We start from the raw sequence: 26,094 nt of genomic DNA, 5'->3' as shown, positions 1-26,094 counted from the left end.
TGTGTGAGGGAGGCACAGGGAGGGGACAGCCCCCGCCTGATGCCCCTCAGGGGGAGGGTGGAGGCAGTTCCCACCCCCTTCTGGGGACCAAATGCAGGGGGCCATGCTGTGGAGCAGAGGCACAGGGCAAGCCTCTTTGGGGAGCCTTTTGGGCGGTGCTGGGGGCCTCGAAGGTCAGGCTGATGAGCCCAGACCTCGTCCCGGAGGCCCGAGGAGCCCAGCAAGGCCTCAAGGAGGGGAAACGCACCATCAGAGAGGCAGAGAAGTTCCTTGGCTGCAGGCGCTGTGGTGGCAGCTGCAGAGCGCTGGGCGCTGCAGATGGAGTAATCGCCCAGCCCTCACGCTCACTTCTCCTTCCCTACCTCGGAGAGGAACCCCAGCGCCAGTGTTTCTCAACTGGGGTCAGGGGGCTGTGGGGCAGCCTAGCTAGCCGGCTGGTTGTGTGTGGGCGTGTGCGCAGGCGTGCCTTTGAGGGTGACAGAGAGGACCCCGCGCCGCTGCCCGAGGGGATTCTATCGTGGAAATCGTTTGGTGGCCCTCGGGTGGCACGGGGTCGCACGGCAAGCTGGCACTAGAATATTTTGAGCTTGCGGTAATGAAAGCAAATGGCAATTTGGCGTGTCTTCAGGCTTGAAAGCTGCAGCGCGACGTTCAGTCATTGGCGGCCGTTATTACCCGCTGCTAATGGGGCTGCTGCTCCCAGGCCAGGGAGGGACAGAGGGCTCAGAGAGGTTAAGTGACTTGCCCAGCGTCACAGGGCGGTAATGGGAGGGCAAAGTGCAAAGCGCAGAGTTTGGCCTCTCCCCCTCCCCCAAGGCCGGGCTGCTCCCTGGAATGGATCATCTCTGAGCGGTTCCTAAGCGCTGGTTTCCATGGCAGCAGGGCCATTCCTGCACAGTGGAGCTCCCCATCTTCCCTGGGCTCTGCTGCTGTGGGGCTGCAGGGGCGGGAGATGCTCCGGCTTGGGGGACAGCGGGTGTGAGGCGGCGAGGAGCGGGACAGGCCATCGGGACGGTCCTGGGGCCTCCAGCCCTCAGAGAAGGGGCACTCTGTTTCAATTCTTCCATTTTAGCTCTGGTGTTGGGTTCACTTCCAGGCAGAGGGTGGGGAAGGAGCTGGGAGAAAGAAATATGAAAACACCAGAAACAGAAATTACACAAAAGGAAATTATACCAGAAAATAAATTATTACAAAAACCAAGACAGAAGAAAAAATGAAGAAGCACACACTATTTTCCAGACAGATTTCATTTCATCCTTACAACCTCGGGAGGTGGGTTCTGTTTACTCCCATTTTACAGATGAGGAAACCGAGGGCAAATACAGTGTTTCTCCAAGTGCTTCCCAAGAGCCAGCCTGTCTCCCCTGGGAGGCGGGGGCAAGGTGCTGGTTAAAATGCAGGTTCCCTGACCCGACCCTGCACCTACAGAATCAGAATCTCTGGGTTGGAGCCCGGAATCTGCATTTGTGAGCTCCCCGGGAGAATTTTCTAGAGAGTAAAGTTTGAGAGTGTCCACTGTTGGGATGGCCGTCCTGCATTCTGTTTGGGTTTATGCAGCATGTAAACGCAGAGCCAGGATTTAGGACCCAGAAGGGAGCGAGAAAGAGGGAAAGTGACAAAGAGAAGCTTTGCAAAGCAAGACAGATATGCCTCAGAAGAGAAGGCTTAAAGAGAGAGAGAGAAACAGGCAGAAAGAGACACATGGGGAGAAGTCCGCAGAACTAAGGGAAGGAGCAATCTGGTAGGACCAGAGCGAACTTTGTTGGCTGTGGGCTGTCTGCCTCTCTAAACACAGCCCCCACTTGATCCTCACAATAGGCTGATGAGGTAGACCCTATCACTCCCATTTCCTGGATGCGGAAACTGAGGCATGAGCCAGGCTTTGAACCCCGGTCGTGGCTTTGGAAGAGATCATGGCTCTAACCACCAGGCTAGGCTGCCTCTTAAGTGGAAAGCTATTATGAAGAGAGGAGAAGCCAGGCGGAGAGTCTGGCTTCAGCTCTGAGGGGCAGCAGAGCTCACCGCCATCCCCAGAGTGGACCCTGACAGCCCCAAGATGGGGTCTGGGCCAGCTGTGAGCGGGCTGAGGCCCAGGCCGCTGGAAGCTGCAGGCTGGTGGCCTTCCTGCTTCCACTCCCCCACTAGGCAGACCAAGCAGAGGCTCAGAACTGGGCTCAAAGCTTGGCTCCACCGCTTATTCCCTGTGTGACCCTGGGCATGCTACTGAGCCTTTCTGTGCCTCGGTTTCCTCATCCGCAAATTGGAGATACCAGATACTAGTAAGACCCATCTCTTTGCCTGAACTGGGACAAGGGACAGGGAGAGGCTCCCAGCGAGTCCTGTTTGTCTCTGAGCCCAGGGAAAGACTACCGAACACAGAATCCTTGGTGGAGCAGAAACAATGACTCCATGCCCACCCCACCTGCTGCTACAGGCCCCCAGCCCTGTGAGCCTCGCCAGGTCTTATCGGGAGCCCCCAACCCGCGACGGCTCTGATGGGCATCCCGGTGCCCACTGGGCCCCTGCTGGGTATCCTCTGGGATCCTTGGGGAGGGACCTAGCTGGGGCCTGGGAGCCCGGGGATGCCCCACTCACTCGGCGGGGGGAATGAGTCCTCCCATTTTACAGACGAGGAAACTGAGGCTCAGAGAAGTAATGCAGCTTGCCCCAGGCCACACACCTGGGAAATGGTACAAGCAGGATACACACCTGTCTCTAGCTGTGCTCTGGTTGCCTCCAATGAGCATTTATTGAGCCACTGCTGTATACCAGGCATGGGTGATATGTGTGGGCGTGGTCATTCCCTGCATCCCTCTCACAGGCTGGGGACAAGCAGAAGAGGAAGGAGGCCCCTCCCCTGGTGTGACAGGTGCTGCAGCAGGTGACACTTACCAAACACACCAGGCACACGCCCAAACATTCCACGTGTGGACTCATCCCCCTCTCCACAGGCGGGGAGCATAACTTGGGTGGAGATGAGCAGCCATCCTTGGTCCAGCCTCTGTTCTGAAATGTGGATGGTCTTGGGTCAGTGGGAATGGGGTGGAGAGGTTAGGAAATGAACCTTGTGACCACTGGGGCTTTCTCTGGTGGTGGCGGGCGGTGTTTTATGTCAGCGCTGACCCACTGAAATCTCCCAAGTTCATTACCCTGTGATTGCACTCTGCTGCATTTTACATAGTGGATCTTGGCGATGCCGCTTGCTACATCCCAGCAGCTGGGCAGTGAGTCCTTCCCTCCCCTGGGGCAGCTGGGTACCCACCACGCCCGCTTACTTGCTGTGTGGACTTGAGTAAGTCCTTTACCTTCTCTGAGTCCCAATTTCCTCATTGGCAAAATAGAGAAAATGACTGTGGAGGGACGATGATGACGATGAAATGAGATCACTGTTGCTATTTGTATTTGTTCAACAGTTGCTTTTACTGAGCACCTACTATGGGCCAGGCAGTGTGGTAGGCTCGGCATATGGTGAAGAAAACAGACAAGACTCCAGTCCTGATGGAGCTGACGTCATCACAGGGGCTGCCAGGCACTAAGCAAATAAGTAAAATACACAGCCTACCGGATGGTGATAAGAGCTCAGAAAGAGTAATAATTAAACCAAGAAACGGGAATAGGGAGCGAGGTGGGGAGGGTGCAATTTTAAACAGGAAGCTCAGGGAAGGCCTCTCTAGAAAAGGATTTGGCAAGGTGACGGGGCGACGTGGATACCTTAGAGAAGAGCGTTGCAGGCGGAAGGGCCAGGAGCGTGTTCCACGAAGGCGTGGCTGGAACCGCGTGAGCAAGGGGTGCCCTGCTGGGGGTGAGGTCAGAGGGCAGCAGGGGGCAGCAGGGCAGGGCCTTGCAGGCCACTGCAAGGACTTTGGCTTTTCTCTGCACACAATGGGGAACGACAGAAGTGCTCTGAGCAGAGGAGGGCGTGACCTCACTTCATTTGACTAACGGAGCGTAACCTGGGTGACAAGACGGGATTGCAGCCGCTGCCGCCTCCTCCGCTCTGCGTGAGAACATGTGGAGGGGCTCCCAGGCTCTCCGCTCACTCTGCCCTCCAGCCCTACTCGGCCCACCGGCCATATCTTACTCCTCCAGGAAGCCAACCGGGAAGCAGGATCAGGGGACAGGTCTTCGCACCGAAGTTCCGGAAGCAAATCCTCCCTGCTGAGAATCCCTGTACCTCAGTGTTCTTCATCTGTAAAATGGGGGTAATGATAGCAGACCATTAAAAACCCACCATCATGTAGTAAGTGGAATCCCAAAGATCCACTATGTAAAATGCAGCAGAGTAATGAACATGGGAGCTCTCAGTGGGTCTGTGCTGACATGAAACACTGCCCACCACTGGAAGAAGGCTCAGTGGTCACAGGGTGTCATGTCCCTGACTTGTATGAACTCATTTAATCGTCCCAACACCCTCTAGTGTGGTTACTATTATTATCCTCCCACTTTATAGATGAGAACACTGAGGCTCAGATAAGCTAAGTAGCCCAAAGTAGCTAATACGTAGCCAGAGCTGGGATTTGAACCCAGGCGCTCTGGTTACAGAGCTCTGGTTATTAACTACTACTTACGCCGCTTGGACAGCCCGCTCCAGCCCCAGCCCAGGTGCCGTGCGGACGTTATCCTAGGAGTCTTGGGCTAACTTCTTGGAGTCTGTCTCCAGCAGGTAGGACGGGTGCAGGAGGTGACCCTTCCTGAGACAAGACTTCACGCTGCGAGAGAGAAGCTGTACCCCAGAAGCATATCGGGCATCCCGCACTCACCTCCACACTGAGTGAGGAGTCTGCCCGCACAGCAGAAGCCTTCAGAATGCTCTTTCCTGGTGTTGGCTCGCCCCTCCCGTGGCCCACACCCACTGGGCTGGGGATCCCTGAGAGAAGCAGTCAGTCACCTCCCCTGCCCTGCTCTGCCCAGGCTCCGCCTCCCACATGGAGTCTGGGGCTGCGGGGGGCCGGAGAGAGCTGACTCTGGGGGGTGTGTGTAGGACACGTCCTGGCTAACGTCTGCCCTCCCTCTGGAAGCCTTCCCCAGCCCACAGCTGTCTTTATTTAGCTCCTTTTCACTTGGTGGGTATTGGCTGAGGACCTACTGTGCACCATGTGGCGTCACAATCAGAACCTCACTTAAGCCTCACAACGATTTTGTGCATCTGGTCATTTTGCAAAGTCAATCAATCAATATTTATTGAGCACTTACTATGTGTCTGGCACTAAACTAGTAGCAGGCACACAGTGGAGAGGAAGAAGACAGATAAGGACTCAACTGTTGGGGAGCTTAGGGTCCAGGGGGAGCAGACAGACAGATGAGGACACAGGCAATTGTGGGCGGAGAAGGACAGAGAGAAACGCAGGGGGCCATGCAAGCAGGGAATAGGAGCTCAACAAATATTTGTGGTTGAATGAAAGGCTCTGAGACTCTCACAGAATCACGGCTCTCGAGTGGCTCCCCAAAGTGCCACCCCACTGTATTAATCAAGGTAGGACAGCTGCTGTAACAGACACCCCCCAAATCTCAGTGGTTCAGCACAAGAATGTTTATTTCTCCCTCAAGTCACAGTCCTCTGTGGGTCAACTCCTCAGTCATTCAGAGAGCCAGGCCCTTCCAGCCAGCGGCTCTGACATCCTTTGGGGCCTGGGATTCTTTTCTGGATCTCCTGCATCCCCCAGCGGAGGATAAGAAAGGGTAGGGCATGGAGGACTGTGTGGGAGGTTTTATGGGCAGCTTAGAAGGGACTCCTGGCCCACTCCCCTGGTCTGTTTGGGGATCCAGGTGGTGACCTAGGAGCGCAGGAGGGAGGGTGTCAGCACCCAGAAATTCCTCTAGGTATTTTCAATGGGGGAGAGACAGTTTTCCTGAACAATGAGGATGCTTAGGAAGGGGGCATGAGTTTGAGTAGCCACAGACTTCTAACCAATAGGTGTCCACTCCAGTCTGCTAGTCAGGATCCTTTCAGTTTCAATTGACAAAAACCCAACTCAAACTCACTTAAGAGAAAAAGAGAATATCTGGGTTCTGGCCAGGGAAGGCAGTTTTAGGGGTGGCTGGACAGAGGGACTCAACAAAGTCATGTTTTCTGCTTGGCTTCACCCTATCAGCAGGCTCTCAGCATGTGGTGGGGAAAATGCCCGCTAACAGGTAGGCCCAGACTCACGTGCCCCAGGATCAGCAACCCGGCAGGAGAGAGGGTTTCTGTCTCCTGTATGTCACATAGCCATGTGGGTGTCCATATACCAATCCCGGAAAATCACTTTGGTCCTGCCTGGGACCCTGACCACCCTTGTTTGGGTGGTCTTGATGGAAGCCTGTGAAGCCCATACGGTGTGGGGGAGGAGCCATTTTCCCAAAAAGGGACCCAGACAGATAATACCAGGAAGTCCACTACAGGGAACCTTACTAGAACTTTCCAAGAATGTTGGGCCTATCACACAGTCCTAGATTGGTGTGGCTAATAGATATCTTTATTAATAGCCAATTTCTGGGAGCTGGGCGTGGACGATATAATTTTGTGGTATCAACATAACTTTTCTTTCTCCCCCACTTAAGTTCAAAAGACCAAGGACTCAAGGGATGACGAACAAATGTTGGTTTATGGATAAAGCCGTTTAGAGAACACAGCTTGGGCATGCAGGCAGATGGGCTGCTAGCATGGACCCTCAGACTGGACAGCCTTCCCTCTCCAGGCACAGGCAGATGGACGAGCACCGACCACTGTCCTCAGACCCCTGGGGCAGAGCATGCCTTCACAGGCGGGCTGACGGGGAGCTCAGCGCTTCCTCTCTATTCATGTCAGTCAACCCAGGACTGCTGCTCTGATGGTGGAGGCCCCCATCCCTTCCCAACAGTGCACTGAGGGTTGCAGGGGGGTGGTGGGGGCAATGAGGTCAGGCCTGAGACCCTGGGAGGACCAGCCAGTGTCCCTGGATTAGGGGAGCTCCTGCTTCCTGAGGAAGCAGATGAAATTTGTGAGGAGCAGGGAGTCAGAAAAAGAGGCACGTCTGTTTTCCTTTCTTTTGGGAAAATGGCTATTCATATGATACAATCCACTGTGAAATTTTAAAAGAAAAAAAACAAAGCAGAGAAGAATTAGAAAAATGCAAGCCACCTTCAATTCCACCATCAAGTGTTAACTATTGTTACATGTTGGTGTCTATCCCTCGGGCCTTTATGAGTATGTGTGTTTAAACAAAATTAGAATCATGCTTTCTGCATAATTTCCTATCCTGCTTTCTTTAACATTCTATATAAAGCCTTTCAGCATGTCCACGAGGCCGTAGGCAGCATGAGGGCAGGGGAGGGAACTGTGTCTGCTTGTTGACTTCTGTGTCCCCGGGGCCTAGCAAGTGTGCCATGCTCAAAAGATATTGTCGAAAATAACAATAATAAGCGGTAATATTTATTAGGTGACTTCTGGGCATCACGATGCATCATCTAATTGGTCCTCACAATGGGCCTATGCAGTGGGTGCTTCTATGAACCACATCTTATTACAGATGAGGAAACTGAGGCCAGGGAGGGGGAAGTCACTCTCCAAGGTCACACGTCCTTGCTGCATCTCTGCGTGAACACATCCCTGCACGTGCATTTTCCCCGCTCGACGCATTTTCTTGCCACGTTCCACTTCTACCCAGAGACCGAGGAGGCAGCTCTGGACCCTCCACTTGGAAAGAAGTTCTGGCCCACCCCGGGCGGGGCCCTGAGGCCTGCGCTGGGGCCTGCTGCCCAGCATTTGGTCAGTGCCCACTTGTCCAGCCTTAGCCTCCCTGGATCCAGGATGGCCTCGAGTGCGTCCTTCCTTGGGGCATGTTGTCCTGCCCCTGTCCCAGGCTGCACATGCCAGTGCGTCTGCCCGCCCTCCCAGACATCAGGGTCTTCCGTTACGTCCACTTGTATCTTTAGAACTTCACCAGGCAGGTGCTGTTGAGGTCCCGCCCACATCCCTTTGGCTTTTCTTTCCTGTTTCGGGGCACAGGCACTGCGTCCAGCAGCCAGCCCCTGAGTCTGTGTGCGGGGCACTGGAGCCTGCTCTGCTCCGGAGCCGGCCTGGCAGATCAGAAGTGCAGGGAACCGATGCTGCTGGGAGCAGGTCTCAGCTCATTGATACAGGATTTAGTACATGACTCAGCACTGACACACTGCAGCTCCCTTGCCCTCAGGGGGCACCGGTTCCCAGACCTCCCCAGCAGGGCACAGCCCCGGTAGCTTGATAATGAGTGCTCACTGGCTTCCTTCCCTCCCTGTCTCACTTCCCAGCTCCCATCAGTGCTTCCCGGGATGCCTCCCACAGAATCCTTGGCTCAGGGTCTGCTTCTCAGGGATCCCAAACTAAGACTTCTACCCACCTCCTCTTCCCTGTAGCCACCACCCTCTCAGGCCTCTCCCACCTGCATTGCCCACAGGCTCTCTCCCCTCCAATCATTCCCCACAATTGTCCCCAAAGTCACCTTTTTAAAATATGTTTTGTCCACCCCCACTACTGTGCTGATTTCCTCTTGTCTCCAAGCGAGGTCCTCAGCACGGCACTCCAGGCTCTGTGTGTTTCTACTCCATCAACCTTTCCAGCGGCCTCTGGGATCACAGCCTCGCCCCGTGCTTGAGCCCTACTAACCTGTCTCTCATGTCTCTGCCTTTGCACCTGCTGTTCCACCTGCCTGGCATGCCATTTCCTATCTTTCTCACTCAGAAAACTTCTACTCATCCAGCAAGATGCATCTCAGAAGTCACTTCCTCTCTGAAGCCTTCCTAGACCTCCCTGGCTGCTGACCACCCCTCTCTTCTTCCGTGCCCCCTTTGTGCATTACTCACCCCTTTTATCCCAGACTTGTCTCACCTTGTTGTAATTATCTGTTTGTATGTCTGTCTCCCCCACAGGACTGTGGACTCCTTGAAGGCAGGCCCAGGCCTCCTCGCCCCAGTGCCCAGCACTGTCCCTGGGACAAATCATGCTTCCAACGAATACAGGTCTCCTTCGCTAGCCAAGCTATTGCTCCTATCTACTCAAAGCTTAGGAACCAAATAGATTAGGATATCATGGCATCCCTCGCGATTCTGAACCCATTGTCCACCATCCTGCAACCTGAACTTAGGAGTGGTGTGGATTTGGGTGGCAAGAGGTACTTGTGTATGAATGAATTAATTACTTGATGAGTAAGAGAGTCCAAAGCTGAGAACGCTCATCCACTCTGGGCACAGACCTGCGTGAAGTTGGTGGAGAGGAGGGAAGGAGGGAACACAGAGATGCCAAGCCAGAGCCAAGAAAGTTGTTTTGCTTTGGAATATATTATTTTTGTAGGTTGCTATAGTTACCGCTGTGAAATTAAAAATTAAAACCTTGTGAAAGAGAGAGGGTTGACTGAGATGAGGCAGTTCCTTGACAGGCTGAGTTATTTATCTTTTCCCCATGTAACATCTGGTTATGTGCTTGCAAATTTATTTTTAATTCAGAGCTCTAAAAAGGATTTCGAGGTGGTGCGAGGTGCCCGGATGAACGGCTTAGGAGGGGATGGTGAAGCAAGTGGTATCCCCGGGTTGCTGGTGACCCCCCGCTTGTACCCTGGCCCTTGTTCCTGCTTTGCACACAACCTCCAGGAACCAGGGGGTGGTTCAAAGGCGTTCCAGACCCCTGCCAATCAAAAGGCAGCTGTAACCATGGTTCCCAGATGCAGAGCCAGGATGGGGGCCACTCTCTCCGTGTTCCTGTGGTTCTCTGAGCACGAGGACCAGCATGGCTGGGGGTGGAGGGAGACTTTGAATTTCTCTTTCTCCGGCCTGTCTCTGAACCTCTGTGACCCTGTGTGTCTCCCGGGATCTTCCTGGACCCCTTCATCTGACACCCAGAAAAGCAATGCCTGGTTTCATGGAGACAACACCAGCTGGAGTTAAGAGATATGGTACTGGGGTCCAGCCCAGCCATTGCTGGCTGTGTGGCCTTGGGAAACTCCTTTCCCTCTCTGGTGCCTGTTCTCCCAATTCTTCAGGGAGGGGTGGGAGTCTCGGATAACCCTCAGGCCCCTATTCTAGAAGTCTGAGTGAGTCTCGGGAGTTGTCAGGCATCGTTGGTGCCTATGCTCGTGCTTCTGCCTGACTGTCGCTGATGCAGGTTGGGAACCCGGGGCGGGCTGCCCTGTGGGCTCCCTTTCCTTCCCAACCGTTTTCCTGCCTCAGACTTTTGCACCTACTGTGCCCTCTGCCTGGAGCTCTCTTTCCCCAGAAGTTCACAAGGCTCCCTTCCCCACCCCACCCAGGTCTCTGCTCAGATGTCACCTCCTCAGCAAGGCCCTCCCTCACCAGCCGATCCGAAGTGTCCCTGCTGCCCCACTCTCTTCCTGCACCCATCACGCCCTGGGGTAGAGTGTACTTTTTGTTTGTCTGTCTATTGTCTGTCTTCCCTTCCAGGATGTAAACTCCACGAGGGCAGGGACTTCATCTGTCTTGGTCACAGTGGGCCTGGCACAGGGTAGGACCAGATGAATGAATGAATGAGTGAGTGGGTGAAGAAAATATTTATTGGTCCCTGCTAAATGCCAGACTAGGTTAGGGCCAATTAGGAGATGTTAGGACTCAGGGGAAATGAACAAGACAAAAAACCCACAGGCTAGGAAAAATGAATGTCAAAGTTAACTTTGAAGGAGGAAATTCCCTCAAAATGGTTGGCATGTGTGTATGCATCTGCATGCATGTGTGTATGTATGTGTGTGTGTGTGTGCGCATGGCACAGGGGAATTCTTTTCTGCTATGGTAAAAATGATCATACAGGGTGGGTGATAGAAAATAATTGTATATATAAAGCCTAAGTTCTCTTATAATAACAAAAGTACTAATAACGACCACAAATTGAGCCCTTATTACTAGGAGCACAATGCTTTAGATATATGAACTCTGATCCTTACAGAAGCCCCCCTGTCAGAGCAGAGACCTGTCCATTGTCTTCACTGCTGTATCCCAGGGCCCGGCACATGTTAGGGGTCCAATACACATTCATGGAATGAATGAATCTCCGTTTTGTATTCTAGGTGCCTGATCAGAAAGGGTGAGTGACTTGTCCAAGGATACACAGCTAGCAAGTGACAGAGCTACAATTTAAGCCAGGTCTGTTTGGCTCTGTCCATATTGAAAAAGGAAATCTTCCTATCTGGAGGCTTCTTTGAGTCACTGCCTCCCACCCATCCCCCTGAAGAAATGAATCCCCCCTCGACCCTCACTGACCCTCACAACTTGTGTAATACCCTGCTTAGCTCAAAGTCAGAGCTAAGTAGAAATCAGGCCAAAAGGTATTAGCCATCAAGATTGCAAACCCCGCCTGGCCCTGGTGTCTTTGAAGCATCCTGGCTCATTGTCATCCTCCACCGCGCCTGATGGGGCTGGAGTGGGAGGACCAGGGAACATTTTGTGGGCAGACAGATTCCAAACTTCTTGACAGGTCTGGACTCATTACCCAGGCTCCCCCGTGGGTGAGCTCCAACAGCATGGCTGAAGCCCTGGGCCCGCGTGTTCAGCAGGGATGAATAATTAAAGAACCATCAGGCGCCAACAGCTTGACGAGGGGGTTGTTGTGTAGCTGGCAAAACTGTGCCCCAGCCTATTCTGTTTTTGGGTTGAGGCCGTTGTTTTCTGACGGCTGTTTCAGTGGCGCCAGGAGCAGCAGATCCCGAAGGCAGAGGGGCCTGATTGGATTGCTCTAGTGGACGGAGGGCGCACCTGGTTTGCAGCCAGACCAACCTAGGTGCAAACCCTTGTTGCCTCCTGGACATGGCAGGGTGACCTGGCGGGGGAATCTCTTCTTAGGTCCCATTTGGTGCCTTTGTTTCTTCTGTAAAGTGGGAAAATGGCCTCTACTTTGCAGGGTCATTGAGCAGATGAAGTTACGTAGTGTAAACTGTAAAGTGCCTTGTACAGGCGAGGGTGGTGCCAAGAAGAATACATCTGCTCGCCTGCTTACTGTCTGCGTCCTCCGCTAGGATGTGAGCTCCGAGGCAGGGATTCTGCTGGCTTCACTCACCTGTGAGCACCTGGAGCTCAGCATGCCCTCAATAAATATTTGTTTAGTAGTTGAATGAATGATGGGTGCACGTGGTCACTGTGCCAAATCACACGTGGTGCCTGGAGGCTTGATTCGGAACCTGGAATTTTCACAGTAGGTGGGTTCAGGGCAAGACCCCCCACTCCATTCCTCACAATTCTCAGGTGGGTTCACATCAGTTGGGCTGGTGGCTGGTGACACTGAGGCCTGAGGGGCAACTGCTCAGGGGACTTTTCTGAGCCCTGATCCAGGCAGAGGCCTAATGCAGTGCATTTTGGGAGAGACAGGAGGGGAGAAAGTGTGACCCCTGGGAGGCAGTGTGATTCCACAGAGGGAGCACGGGCTTGGGTCCCATCTTGTCTCCATCATTAGGAAAGTTAGGAATGCACTCGCCTACATATAACAGAAACCCTGCTCTTGAGGCATACCTGGTTGGTGCTTATTGTCCTATATGGCAAGAAGTCCAGGGTAGTTCAATGGGACCAATATGGCTCTCACTGATGCCACTGGGGATCCAAGCTCTGCTTGCCAATGTCTTTGACATCTTTAGCTGGTAGCCCCTTGTCTTCATTACTGGTGCCTCATGGTTGCAAGATGACTGCCAAGTCTCAGGCATTGCATTTTTGTTCCATATAGGAAGAAGGGGAAGGGATAAGTGCAAAGGAAAGGGCTTGCTAACTGTGCAGAAATGCTGTCTCTCGAACTTCTAACTAAATCTCATTAGCCAGATCAGTGTCACATGCTACTCCTAGCCAAAGAGGAAGCCGGGAAAATTAGTTTTCTGGTTTTTTTGTAGCTAGTATGAGTGTAGAAGGCAGCTGCCCACACACAGTTTCAACAGCCTTAGGACAGTTCCCCAAGCCCTGAAGTTCCCTTCCCTCATGCTCACTGATGCTTGAACTTCTTGAAGGTGAGTCCTCTCCCCCGTGATGGAGTAGCGATCAAGATGTGGTGTAACCAGACTACTGGGCCCTAATCCTTGCTCCCCCACGTACCAACTGTGTGGTCTCAGGCAGGTTCTGGTAACCTTGATGTGCCTCAGTTTCCTCTTCTTTAAAGTGGAGATCATGGACCTTCCCCATGGGCCTGTTTTAGGCGGATGAAATTAGTTCATTCCTGTGAAGGACTTAGAATTGTGCCTGCTCTATATAGTGGGCATGCAAACAAAGGTAGCTCTTACATTATTGTTGTTATTATTTTTATCACTGTGGTTCCTAGGATCAGGCTTTGATGCCAGTGAAAACAATAAGGCCTCAAATGTCTGAGAGGTGGTCCCAGCTCTGCCCCGACCAGCTGTGTAACTTTGGATAAGACGCTGCCCCTCTCTGGGCTGCTGTCCCCTCGGTACATGAGGGTTTGGAACCCGATGGTCTGTACAGGCCTCCCCTACTGGGCCTCAGACAGAATCCTAGCTGACGTCACCGCTCAGCAGCCTGTGATCACGCCTTCACTGAGGTGGGTCTTACTATGGAGGGCAGCTGGTTCTGGGGAGGGAAATGTTGGCAAATTTGGGGTCTCTCCTAGGTTTGCTGATTCCAGGCCCCTCCCTCCCAGGTGTGGTGCGTGGTGCTGGGCAGTGGCTGGCGGGGCCTCCTCTGTCTCTGGGAGGCCTGAGCTACCCTCCCTGACCCACCCCCAACCTCAAACTTCTCTCCTCTTGCCACACTCGCTCTTGGCTCCTGCTGCTCTCCTTTCCTTCTCTAAATAGTACTTCCTCTTGCTGACTTCCCAGCAGTCAACAACTGTCCTCTGAAGCCAACTCCCCGCACGGGGAGGCCCTGCATTGGGGACGGGGCTCTGAGGAGGTTCCCCGGGCCCCTCCGGGACCTGGTGTGTGTTTTTTTCTGGGAAGGGGGCTGAGAAGCACCTCTGCTCTCTCGAGGGAATTGGTCCCTCTACTGGCTGGTGACCTCAGTGAGCTCCTACTCCTCTCCAGGCCTCAGTTTCCCCATCTGTGAAATGTGGCAGCTGAATGTCATAGCTTTGAGAGGCCTGAGCAGACTGGATTTTGAGGGCAGGGAGCATTTCTGAGCCTCTGAGGTGGAGGGCCCGCAGTGGCATCGGCTGCAGTCAGTACATCGGCCCCACAGACTCTTGATGTGGTGTTGAGACTATTGTGGGATGGCGTCAGACTTGACAAGGCCCCGGTGCCCCCAGCCCCCACCTCCTTGGGCAGGCAGCTTCTCTTTGACCTATTTCTTGTATTGGCATCTACTGAATTTTTGATTGGAAGATAGGACTCCAAAGTTAAAATTAAAAGTTTGAAAGTAATTGCTAACACTTTATAGACTTACCACGTGCTGGGCACTCTGCTAAATGTTTCATATGCATTAATTTGTGTAGTCTTACAGCAATACAATGAGATAGGTCCTATTACTAGCTCTGTTTTAAAGGCAAGGACATCGAGCAAAGAGAAGTTTAGTACCTTGCCCAAGGTCACACAGCAAGTGGGATTTGAACCCAGGCTGCCTGGCTCTTCACTACTGTTTTCTCCCAGAAAGCCACTGGCGTAGCTAATCCTGTCTGCCTCCTCATCTGGTGTCGGAATCCCTGCTACAACATTTCCCCAAATTCATTGCCTGACCTCTGCTTGCATACCTGCAGGGATGGGGAGCTCACTATCTCCCTGGGGATCTGCGGTCACCTGTACCAGTTTGAAAACTCTTCCCCAAGTTTGTGAACTCCTTAATGAGTCCTCAGGGCTCCAAATGGTTTCCTGGGAAACAGAGCAGCTTGCTCAGCCCCCAGGGACCTGGTGTGGTCTGGATTACAGATGGAGAAATTTAGAAGGAGCCAACAAGCCTCATGTTTTGGGACCATGGGAGAGGATGCAGGGTGGATATCACAGTGGTGGCTCAGAACATGCGCTCTGGAATAATTTCCCTCCCTGAGCCTTAATCTCATCTCTGTGAAATGGCACTTACAATACCCCTTTCTTCATAGGGTTGGCGTGAGGATTAAACAAGACAATCTACAACATAAGTGTCTGGCGCATAGGTAGCATTAAAACAATGTTAGCGAGTGTCTCAGCAATCATCACCACCTATGAAGTCCATCTTCTCGGTCATCTTTAGGAATGACTTGATCAGTGGCTTGATCATAGAAGTAATGAGATCAGGAACTTGACTCTTGGGTCCAAACAGTCCTCTTTGGTGTATAGAAGAAATTGTGTCCCAGGGAAGGCGAGGGTCTTGCTTAAAGCTCGAGGCTAGTCAGTGGCAGAAAAAACAGAGTTCCATGGTGCTCTCATCGTTCCTAAGTGAGATGTGATTGGTCAGGCCCACTTGACTCTCTTGGAAATGTGAGGTCAAAGGTCAGAAGCAGGCCCATGGGAGACTGGAGCTGGCTTATGGGCACTTGGCTCTGGGAGGAGCAGGGAGTGACCTCTAGGAACACAGCATAGGTGGGATGGCCAGGTGTTCAATCCAGGCACCTGGATGTGTTGTCTGACTAGGGGTTTCTATGCTGTGTCTGGGTGTGAGACACAGTTTGGAGGGGTGTGGCGGAGACTGGGCAGTAATTGGAGACTTTCTGGACTGTTTTTAGGTGGTTTGGGGACACAAGAGGCAGGACGCCTGAGTGATCCAGTGGAGAAAGCAAGGACTCAGGAAGCACACGTTGGCTTGAATCCCAGCTACTCCACCAACTTGCTGTGCGAGTGACCACTTTGAGCCTCAGTTTCTTCATCTAGAAGATGGAGATGGGGTTATTGAAAGGATTAAATGTGACAATGGCAGCTGAGTAGCTAGAAAATCTGCCAACCCAGAATTTGTCTTAGCCATATTTAAAAATGAGGAGATTTGACAGCTGAATCCAGTTTGCCTCTATCTCTCAAAAAATCAGAAAGATCTGGCCACCTTGAACTGCTTTCTCAAGAGGCCAAGCTGAGCGTCTCCGACCCCCTAGAACTAGGAGGAGGAGCGTGTGCTCTCTGATCTGTCAATCCACCCCATGCCCATAAGGTCAGCTGGTCCTGCCCTAGCAAACCTGCCCCGGGCAGCGGAGGCGGCTGCCCCACTCCAGGAGGAGGGATCCCTGGGGGAGAACTCCCCACCCCTGGAAGTGTTTGCTCCTGGCTGCTACAGGAGGAATATTTCCTTTCATAATGTGGCTAATCATTTTCCCGTCCAGGCAGGAGCGGAGGCTCTCCCAAGCTCCCGCAGCTGCGGTGCCCTGTGGGCTCTTAATCAATGATACATGGTAATTAATAATAGATCCTCCTGCTCCAGCTCCGTCACTCTCAGCTCCCCACTCCCTCTGACAAGCTGGCATCTTCTGGGCCAGATGAGGCAGAAATCAAAGGCCTGAAATTGGAGCTGAAAACTTTTCCTCCAATCGCATGTGGGAGGGAATCCAGAGAGCTTAAATCCCTGTTGGTCCAGCGCTGGGTGAGGTTCTCATTTTACCTTCACTATGACTCCACTGAGTGATGGGTCCTGCTTTAGGGATGGAGCAACAGGTCGGGGGCATCCTTCATCCTCGTGGTTCTCACGCTGTAGTCAGGCATTGCTGTGATCTAGTAGGTCTGCAGTGGGACCTGAGAATCAACATTTCTAACACATTCCCAGTGATGCTGCTGTGGCTGGTCCAGGGACTACACTTTAGGAACTACTGATTTATTGAACTAATACTCATGCAGGGCAAGTTTCTTGGTGCCAGGCATGGGGAGTACAGGATGAATAATGCAGATGCGGCACCTGTGTTCTCATTGGGTAGAGTCCACCTGGAGCATCACGTGGTGGGTAGGAAAGTAGGTTCTCGAATCAGACAGACTTGATTCAAGACCTAGCTCTGTTGGTTACACTCTGAGTCTGAGCAACTTACCTGGCTTTTTGGAGCCTCAGTCTCTGCAGCTGTCTAATGGGAATAATTATGTTTCCTGCCTCAGGTGGTTGGTGTGAGGGTTAAATGAGGAAAGGAACATAAAAATATGTGCTCAGAAATGTTTGTTATAATAACAAGCTACCATTAATAATTATGTTATTATTATTGTTGTTGGGTCATTGTCCAAGGTTGTGTTACTAGATCCTAAGGAAGGTGAGATTCATTGATTTATTCATTAATTCATTCAATACTTGTGTCTTGAACACCAAGTATGTACCAGATGTTGGAATCAGAGGGGATGCCAAGTGCCCTCCTCTCACGGAGTGCACTTTCTTGCATAAGCAAATACTCATATCATAAGTCAGAGAGGTGATAGGTGTCATGAAGAGAAACCAAGTGGGGCAGGGGAGAGATGTTGGGTTGGGAGATATGGACAGGTGGTGCTCTTTTGGGTATAGTGGTCAGCTGAGGCCCCTCTGAAAAGGTGACCTTGGAACAGAAGCTGACTGGGGAGTTACAGCAAGTTGACGGATGTCTACAGGGAGGGTGTCCCAGGTAGAGGGCACAGCATGTGTAAAGGCCAAGTGAGGACCAAGGTCTGCTCATGAACACCACCAGGAAATCTCATGGCATGGAGTCCAGAACTTCTGGATCTTTGTGCTTTGTGGGTCCCTGGCAGCCTGCATCTGCCTTCCCTTCATCCTCTACCTCCCCACCAGAAATGCCATGCTCCTATACCCTAGGCTACATAGCCTAGTCACAAGCATCACTGTGCTTTGGAGTTAGCTGGTCTCCCTATGACCTTACACAGCTCTTTTCTTTTTCCAACTTCTACCTGACCTGCAACGTGGGGCCAATCATCTTACCTACACCTCAGGGTATGGTGAGGTTCAGAAGGGCTCCCGGCTGTGAAAATGCTTTGCAAGCTGGATGCTTAGTAGGTGTTCCATGAACGGGGGTCATCATTATTCCCTCCTCTCCCCTCTCCCTTCCCTACTCAGCTCAGGAGACCCAGGAATCAAGGGGGGGTGCTCCGACCCAGAATTCTCCCTTAGCCAGGGAGTGTCTCATTTGCATAGATTTGCATAAGGCCTGGAATGGCGTGTACCTTTTCCTGCCTTTAGTTCCTGTGAGCTCATGTCACCATTTAAAAATAGGGTGTTGATCTTCCTCTTTTCCAACCACTCCCTTCGCCTGTTGCAAGAATTTCAAGCTATTAATCAAATATGCCAGGTTTGGAAACTGTTTTTATTTTGGCCCAGTGCAGAAGGGGGTCCCTGGCTCTAGAAAGCCCTTGATTATCTGCTTTACTGGAGAGGAGACAACAGCAATGATCTCACACAGTGGAGGGTCCTGAAAGCTTTAAAAAGAAAAGTCAATTTTATTCTTTCTGCTTACAAAAGTAGAACATATAGGCAAAATGGGAAAATATAGAACAGTAGGAAAAATTTCCCAAAAAGGTACCCATAATAACCCCAACCAGGGACAATTGCTAACATATCAGTATATTTCTTCCTTGGTTTATTTTTTGCCCTGCAATTTTTATATAATTGAGATCATACCACATATATAAATGTTGTAGCTGGCTTTCTCATTAACGAATATCATATTTCCCTTTGCTGTTACAAACTTTGTAAACAAAATTTTTCATGTCCATGTAATATTGCATCAGACAGTTTCTTAATCCCTCCCCTGGTGTAGGACATTTAGATTTGCCTAGTGTTTTGGCTATTGGATATGTGGCTGTGATGAAAATGCTCACGTTCTTGGCTTTTTCTCCTCTTATTTTGGGTTATTTTCTCAAAAGAGATCCCAGAAGGGAGATGACTGGGATGGAAGGGGGTGATAAGTTGAAGACTCTGGATAAATTTTGCTGAACCCCAATGGTATCTGGATTCAAGAATGTTCTTTTGTGTTGGCGTTGCCCAAGGCCTCTGAAATCAGCTCCAAAGCAACCCCAGGACACCCTGTGATGGGAGTAGATGAGGCGGTGGCTGCCTTCCTGAGCCTGCTGCTCCGCGGCTCCTGGCGCCCCACTCAAAGCAGGGAACACTCGGCCCTTCGCTGGAGTGGCTTGGAGTGCAAAGGCTTGGATGATCCGCTTTCTCACAAACATCCCTGGGGCAGAATGTGTTTGAGAGGGTCTGTGGGATTCAACGAAGCTTGAGCTGTGTCTCCAAGGCTGTGTCTCTATGCTCTCGCAAGTGCTAGTTGGCAAAAAGTGACTTGGCTTTGTGTCACTTAGGAATGCCTTTGGCTTAAACAAATGTGAACTTCTAATTTTTTACTTCAGCTAGCAGTCCCAGCTATGCACAGCTGCCCAAGGATGCTGTCTAGGCTTCAGGCTTCATGTTTCTGTTCTGCTGTCTTTGGCACGGTGGCATTTGTTTTCACAGTTGTTGTCTCATGGCTCCAAGATGGCTGCCACACCTCTGGGTATCAAATCCTTACTCTAGGTTTGAAGAAGAAGAAATGGTAATGGGGCAAAGGGACATGCCAGCCAGGTCCGTTCTTGATATCAGAAAAGCAAAACTTTCCTAGAAGCCCCTCCAGCAGATTTGTTGCTTGCATCTCATTAGCCAGAACCAAGTCATACAGCCACTCCAGAACCAATTGTTAGTGAAGAGGAATAAAGTTACATGGTCTTTGGACCAATCAAGATTTAACCGCAGGGCTCAGGTAGGGGCCTACCCTCCTTAAGATCAGTGGATCATCAGTGCCATAGGGACAAATCAAAGTTTTCTTAGCAGGGAAAAATGGGGTGGGGGTGGTGGGATGAATGCTACTAGGGAGACGACATTGCCACAGGCTTTGTGGAACACATTATGATTTCATCCCTGGGGTGGGCTCTCTTTGGCTGATGCTCATTCCTCTTGCCCAGTGATTGGCTCAGGGTTGAGTACTTGGTCTAAATAGAGCCAGGATATCCAGTCCATAATGGGGAGAACAGAAGGCTCCTCTTCCTCTGTGCAGTGAGCTACTCAGACGTGATGCCCAGATCTGCTGCAACCATTTTGTTGCCATGAGGGAACCCAGACTGAGGATGAAGCTGACAAATGCATAGAGGAGGGAATAGAGACCCAAGGAGGATTCCCAAGAAATGGAGCCAAGGCCTTGATCTCATTATACCTGAGGCCTGCATGTCTTCTAGACTTCTCAGTCACAAAAACTAACATACTCTCCTTCTTATATAAACTAGCTCGACTGAGGTTTCTGATGCAACTAAAAGAACTGTAACTGATAGAGATGCAAACAGGAACTTTGAAAAAAAAAAGGGCTGCATGGTTAATAAGTTTGAAGAACCAGATTAAGCAAAGTCTGACAAACTCTTTTTTGTTTGGGTAGATTCTTTTATAAGCTAATATGTAATGTGAAGCTTCAACAGGGAGACCTCATGTTGCATTTCCCGAACATATTGTCCCCAGAATCCTCTTATCATGGGACATGGGACATCATTGGGAAATGCTGTTGAGCCTCACCCCTACCCTCTAAACTTTGGCTTTTAACCTGAGATGGGCCATGACAGTTAATGTGGACAGAGTTGGGAGGAGAGTCGAGAGAGGGTAGAGTTTCAGTTCCCCAAATTTTTCCCCCGAATGGTCTGAGTTTCCTCCTGTGAGAGGCCCAACGTCCAACAGTCCAGACACAAAAGCTGATTGAAATTTGGTGCAAAGGAAATTCTGAGAAGTGTATGTAGCCTAGAGAGCCTCAGCTGGGCAGGAGAGGTGGAGGTGACGGGTTATTCTTGTCCTGGGTGGCGCTGCGTGTCTCTCCCAGTAGCTTTGGGTGGACGCCTTCTCTCCAGACCACAGGTGTCTCCTCTGAATTGTGGGGGTGGGGCCGGGTCATCAGGGATGTTCTCTCAGGGCTAGGTGTAGGATAAGCCTTTGTGAGCACTTCCCCAGTGCCAGGCCCTCTGTGTGTCCTGGAGAAAGACAGATGAATAAGACACCTCACCCTGCCCTCCAGGAAGCCGTGTGTATGTGCGCGCGTGGCACGCGCGCGCCAGGGAGGCAGCCTGTGGGGGGGTGGGGTGGGGGGAGGGATTGCATATAATTAACAGGCAATTGGGCATGAAAAAATAGGTTTTAACCTGTCTGTTCACCTCTTTCCAATCACTGTTAGTCCCAGAATGCTGATATCCTGAGCCGTGTCCAGGCTCAGTGGGAAAGCACGCCCTGATCGTTTAGTGATGTCTGCCATGGACAGTGGTGGGCGGCACACCTCAGTATTTGTCTGGTCCTTGTAATACAATGTGCGTGGAATAAGGAGGAGTGAGCACAGGGGGCTGTGGGAGCCAGAAGGAGACCCAGCCTGGGGGTGGTTAAGGAAGGCCTTCTGGAGAAGAGGCCATTGACATTGGAGGTGATGGATGAATGGGACTTTGCCACGTAGAGAAAGGTAGGAAGGGAATTCCACGCTATTGTTATCTTTTCCTGCTCTGAGATGGAAGAGGGTGGGCTGGATGCAGAGGCACCAGCAAGGAGCCCATCACAGCCAGTTGGGAGGAGGGCGGGGGCCAGACTGGAGAAGGAGAGGGAGGGCCGGGGATAGAGCATGAGTCGGGCAGTCTTGGGGAGGTTGCCTCCTTCTCCAGGAGGGTTCAGGGGAGAGGTGGGGCCACCTGGCGCTGAAGGACCAGCTTCTCCAATGAGTCTGCTGCTGACCTGTGCTAATTCTGAGTAAACAAACAACTCAGGCTTGCAGCTGTGGAGCTGGGGCTGGGCGGAGCAGACCTGAGCCTGCTGCCCCTGCCACCCCAGGCTGCCTGGGGGGCCAGGAGCCCGCCCTGCCCAGCTCCGGGGACGGTCCTAGGCAACTGGCCGCCCAACAAGATCAGTGAGACTCCCCTGGCAGGAGGGGCCAGGTGGGCAGCTACGCCCCTGCTTGCCTGGGTTGAGATCCCTGAAGAAGCCAGGGAGCTGATCAGCCCTAACAACAGCAACGATGACAACTACAACCCTCCCGGCATCAGCCCGCCTTCAAAATGCACCCTGAACCCAAAACCTCGCATTGTCCCCACTGCCATCACCTGCATTCCAGGTGCCACAAGCTCTCCTGGATCATCACAGTAGATTCCCCACTGGCCTCCCTGCGTCCACCTGGCCCCTCCAGTCCGCTCTCCACACAGTAGCCAGAGGACCCTGTAAAGACAGAAGTCAGTTCCCGTCACTCCCCTGATCCACATCCTCCAGTGGATCCCATTTCATTCACAGCTGAAGTAAAAATCCCTGCATGATCATCTGCTTCCCTCCCAGTAGCCCCCACCTCCCATTTACCTCTCTGACCTTATTTCCCATGGTTCTCCATCACTGGGCTCTGGCCACCCTGGCCTTCTGGCTTTTCCACTAACTGGCTGTGAGCACTCATGCCCCAGGACCTTTGTACCAGCTGTCCATTCTGCCTGGAATGCTCTACCAGAAAATCACCAGCTACCCTCCGTTACCTCCTTTAGCTCTTTGCTCAAATGTCCCCTTCTCATTGAGGCCTCCCTGACCACGCTATCTAAAATCGCCTCTCCCATCCCCTACTCTTCCTGATCCCCTCCTGTTGGGGAGTGCTTTTTATCCACAGGACACATCACCACCTAACACACTATGTGTTTTACTTATTTATTTGTCTGACCCTCCCCTCAGGTGTGTGCTCCTAAGGGCAGGAACCTCTGTCCTTTTGATCATTGCTGAGGTCCCAGTACCAAGAATGCTGTCTGGTGTACGTTAGGGGCTCAATGTATATTTGTTAAATGAGTGATGGAATGATACCACTGAGCATCATGTGTCTGGACTGGGCTTCATCTTAGGAGATCTAGGAAGCCTGCGCTATAAATTTTTATTCTCATTTTCTCTTTTCAGTTTGGAGAATTTCTCTTGACCCATCATCAAGTTCACTTTCCTCTCCTGGGTCCAGTCTGCTGATAATCTCATCCAAAGAATTCTTCATCTCTGATCATATTTTTCTTTCTAGCATGGTTCTGACAATTCCAGTCAGCTGTATTTTTTTTTAATATATATAATTTCCTTCTCGCTTCCTAAATTCCCTGTCTGTTTATGCATGTTCTCCACCTTTTCCACTAGATCCTTTAATTGATTTATTATCATTATTTGAAAGTCCTTGTTTGCTCGTAGGTGATCGTTTACTGAGTACTATATGTTGGGCATGGGGCTGATGACTTTTATCTTTTCTGCAAGTTGATTCAGATGAGAAACCTGAGGCTCAATAACAGGAGGTGACTTGCCCCACGGTCCCCTGGCCAGGAAGCAAGGGCACTGGGGTGCCAACCCGACTGGCTGCAGGGTTTTGTTCTAACCAACTCTGTTAGTCCACTTTCAGCTGTGAGCTCTCCCGGAGACCTGGACTCAGCTCACCAATTTATCCACAAAGCAGGATCCAGGTGGCCTGTCCCCAGGGCACCTCAGTGTGGCCAGGTATCTGAAGAGTGGAGCCAGTTCAGATCAGGCCCCTCTGCTTGGCCTCCAGACCCCCACCATCTGGCCCCGTCTACCTTCCCCTCCCATCCCCAGGGCTTCCCAGCAGGGTGCCCAGCTGGTCCCCTCCTCTGCCAGAATCACTCACCACCCTTTTCTCAGGCTCCTCACTCCACCCGGAACCTCGTTCTTCTGTCTCTCTCATTCATTGATTCACTCATTTAACATTCATTTAATCAGTAAATTTAATTCAGTATATTGGACTCAGTAAAAGAGACATGACAGAAGGTTGCAGCTTCTGGAGCCTGACAACCAGGTTTGAATTCTGATCTTTCTACTTACCAGCTGTGTGATTTCAGCCATTCATCTCTCTGTGCCTCGGTTTCCCCATCTGTAAAGTGGGGATAATGGGAGGACCTGTCTCAGAAAACCGATGTGAGGACTCAGCGAGTTGGGCCATGTCTGAGTGCAGACCAGGGCTGACACTCAGCCAGCTCTCAGTAAGTGTCAGCTGTCACTAAGAGTGAATGCTGTGACGTGGGGAAACAGAGGTGGCTCAGACATGGCTCTACCCTCTGAGATCTCCCAATCCCGAGGGGCATCCTGTAAACCCGCTCCCTGTGGCCGGGGCTGAGATGGTGACAGGACAGGCCCCAGGCAGCCCAGAGGAGGCGTCCCCTCTTTGCTTGCCTGCCCAGCCGCTTGGCCACTCAGAGGGACAGAGTCACTGGGCTGTGAAAAGTCCAGCTGGCCAGGCTGTGGCGGGAGCCCCCTCCTGCCAGTCCTTCCCCGGCCCCCATCCCAGCCAGCACGTTTGCTCTCATTGGCCAGAGAGGAGACTAAGCTCTGCACAGATACTCGGACAGGACACGCACTCAGACAGACACACACACACAGCAGAGCCCTAATGTGACAGCTCACACGTCGCTCTCAGCAGGCGCCAGGTACTGTTCCAAGCATTTCACACATATTAATTTATTTGATCCTCACAACAACCTTATGAGGTACGTCTTACTAACATCCCCATTTTACCAATGGGGAAAGTGAGGCAGGGAGGGGTTAGGTCATTTGCCCAAGGTCATACCAAGTAAGTGGCAGAAGCTAGATTCCAAGCCAGGGGGTCACACTACAGAGGCAGACCTCTGAGCCATTGCACATACCTGGACACACACATGCAGTGACACACTCTCATTTTCAGATGTGCAGACGCAGATCTGTGCCCCCTGACAGACAGGGAGCCCTTCAGGATGCACACCCACTCACAAGGACCAGACAAGTGTGTCCACACTCAGATGTGGAGCACTGAGTAAACCACCGTTTAACTCGAGACGCCCCACCCAGCCGCGCAGGAGCATGTGCACTCATGCAGACACACTCAGAGGCAGGAACATGCGTGCTGTGCGCACATGTGCCCCCCTCAACACACGCAGAAACGGGAACAACCATCACCTGGGTTCTTGTAGAAATCTGCCTGACTCTCAGCTGACTTCTACAGGCTCCTCTGCTCTCTCCACGGGAGCTGCAGCCCTGGGGGGTGGTGGGGCTTCACCCCGTGATTCCCCAGCCTGGTGCAGTGCCTGGCGCCTAACACGTGCTCAGCACCTACGGCTTCCTTCCCTACGATGAGTGTCAGGCCCTCTGGGGTTAAGAGCCCTGGCTTTACAGTCAGCTAGGCCCAAAAGATTGCTCTCAGCTGCTCTCCTACTTGTGCGGCAAGTGCCTTCACTTTTCTGAGCCTCCCTCCCCCTAGAGCAGGGGCCCTAGCCACAGTGGCCTCCTGGCGAGTGCTTCAGCACACCCGGGACGCTCCCGCCTCAGGGCCTTTGCACCTGCCTTGCCTCCATGGATCCACATAGCTTGCTCCCTCACTCACCTCCTTCAGGTCGTTCATAAATGTCACCATCCCAGTGAGGGTTTGGTTTCTCTCCTTCAATTGCAACCACTCCTCCACTCGCCTCCCCTTCTCTCCCTGCTCCTGCCCGTCCCTCTTTTACATTTATCCATAGCGTTCTTCCCCCACAGACAAATTATTTACTTGTTAATTGCTTCTCTCCCCAACTAAAGTGCCAGGTCCAGGACAGCGGGACAGTTTCTCCTGAGCCCAGCACAGCGCCTGGTGGAGAGCAGCAGCTCAGTGGCTCTCTGGGGAGTGGAGGAGGAGACTCACTGTGAAAGGGGGTGGTTGTAACAATCTCCCCAGGGGTTGTGGGGAGGGTTGGTGAAAAAATCACACGTGGACACTTCCTACCTGGGACACAGCATCGCTATCTCTGAGCTCTTTGTGAAAATCATGTAGGTACCACGTGACTGTTCTCCACTGGAGGTCTCAGGCACACCTAGTGTGTCAGGTAAACCATGAAGGGTCTTTGCCAGCCATGCCCGCAACCCATCTGCCCCCTCTCCTTCTCGGTTCATGCTGTGTGCCCTGTGGGCATCCTTCTAGGCCTTTCCTGTATACTCACGTCTACGTGGATATAACCAAACGTGGGTGTCACAGGCATGCATGGTGCATCAACGGGGTCATCCTCCATCCATTCAGCGACTGCTTTTGAGCACCTGCCAGCTGCCAGGTATTGTCTGGGGCCTCTGAACATGAGGTTCCTGCCCTCTGCAGTTGACATGCTGATAGACTAGACAGCAGACAAGTATAAAGTATTATTTCAGGTGGTGATCGATGCTGCGAAGAGACATAAATTCAGGGAAAGGGGTAAAGAATGATAGGAGTGGAGCTGGGGGCTCCCAGTCCGGGTGGTCAGGGAGCACCTCTGAGGAGGGGACATTTGACCTGAGAGTGGAGGATGAGCAGAACAAGCCCTGTAGAAATCTGGGGCA

General features: G+C 52.1%; 2 long non-coding RNA genes across 5 annotated transcripts in view; one reads left to right on the top strand and one right to left on the bottom strand.

Annotated features, from left to right (window-relative positions):
• Positions 1-1,058: 1,058 nt before the first annotated feature.
• LOC147914266 (uncharacterized) lies at positions 1,059-3,549 on the bottom strand. The gene is made up of 3 exons (XR_015555517.1): positions 3,306-3,549; positions 2,893-3,006; positions 1,059-1,115 (listed from the first exon to the last, which is right to left on the bottom strand). It is a non-coding gene; the product is annotated as an uncharacterized LOC147914266 (long non-coding RNA).
• A 9,277-nt stretch (positions 3,550-12,826) lies between these two features.
• Positions 12,827-26,094, top strand: part of LOC147914264 (uncharacterized) — a 49,749-nt gene continuing 36,481 nt past the window's right edge. For 3 of the 4 annotated variants that reach the window (XR_015555622.1, XR_015555623.1, XR_015555616.1), the window contains exon 1: positions 12,827-12,923. This is a non-coding gene — a long non-coding RNA (uncharacterized LOC147914264). Of the gene's footprint in view, positions 12,924-13,231; positions 13,469-26,094 lie in introns of all 4 variants that reach the window. The other variant, XR_015555617.1, reaches the window with a different exon arrangement.

The sequence above is a fragment of the Ceratotherium simum genome, chromosome 21 (assembly GCF_057802395.1).
Source record: "Ceratotherium simum simum isolate JZ-2026a chromosome 21, ASM5780239v1, whole genome shotgun sequence".
In the NCBI taxonomy this organism is placed as follows: Eukaryota; Metazoa; Chordata; class Mammalia; order Perissodactyla; family Rhinocerotidae; genus Ceratotherium; species Ceratotherium simum.
The sequence above is the reverse complement of the archived record's forward strand: the minus strand, read 5'-3'. Positions and strand labels throughout refer to the sequence as shown.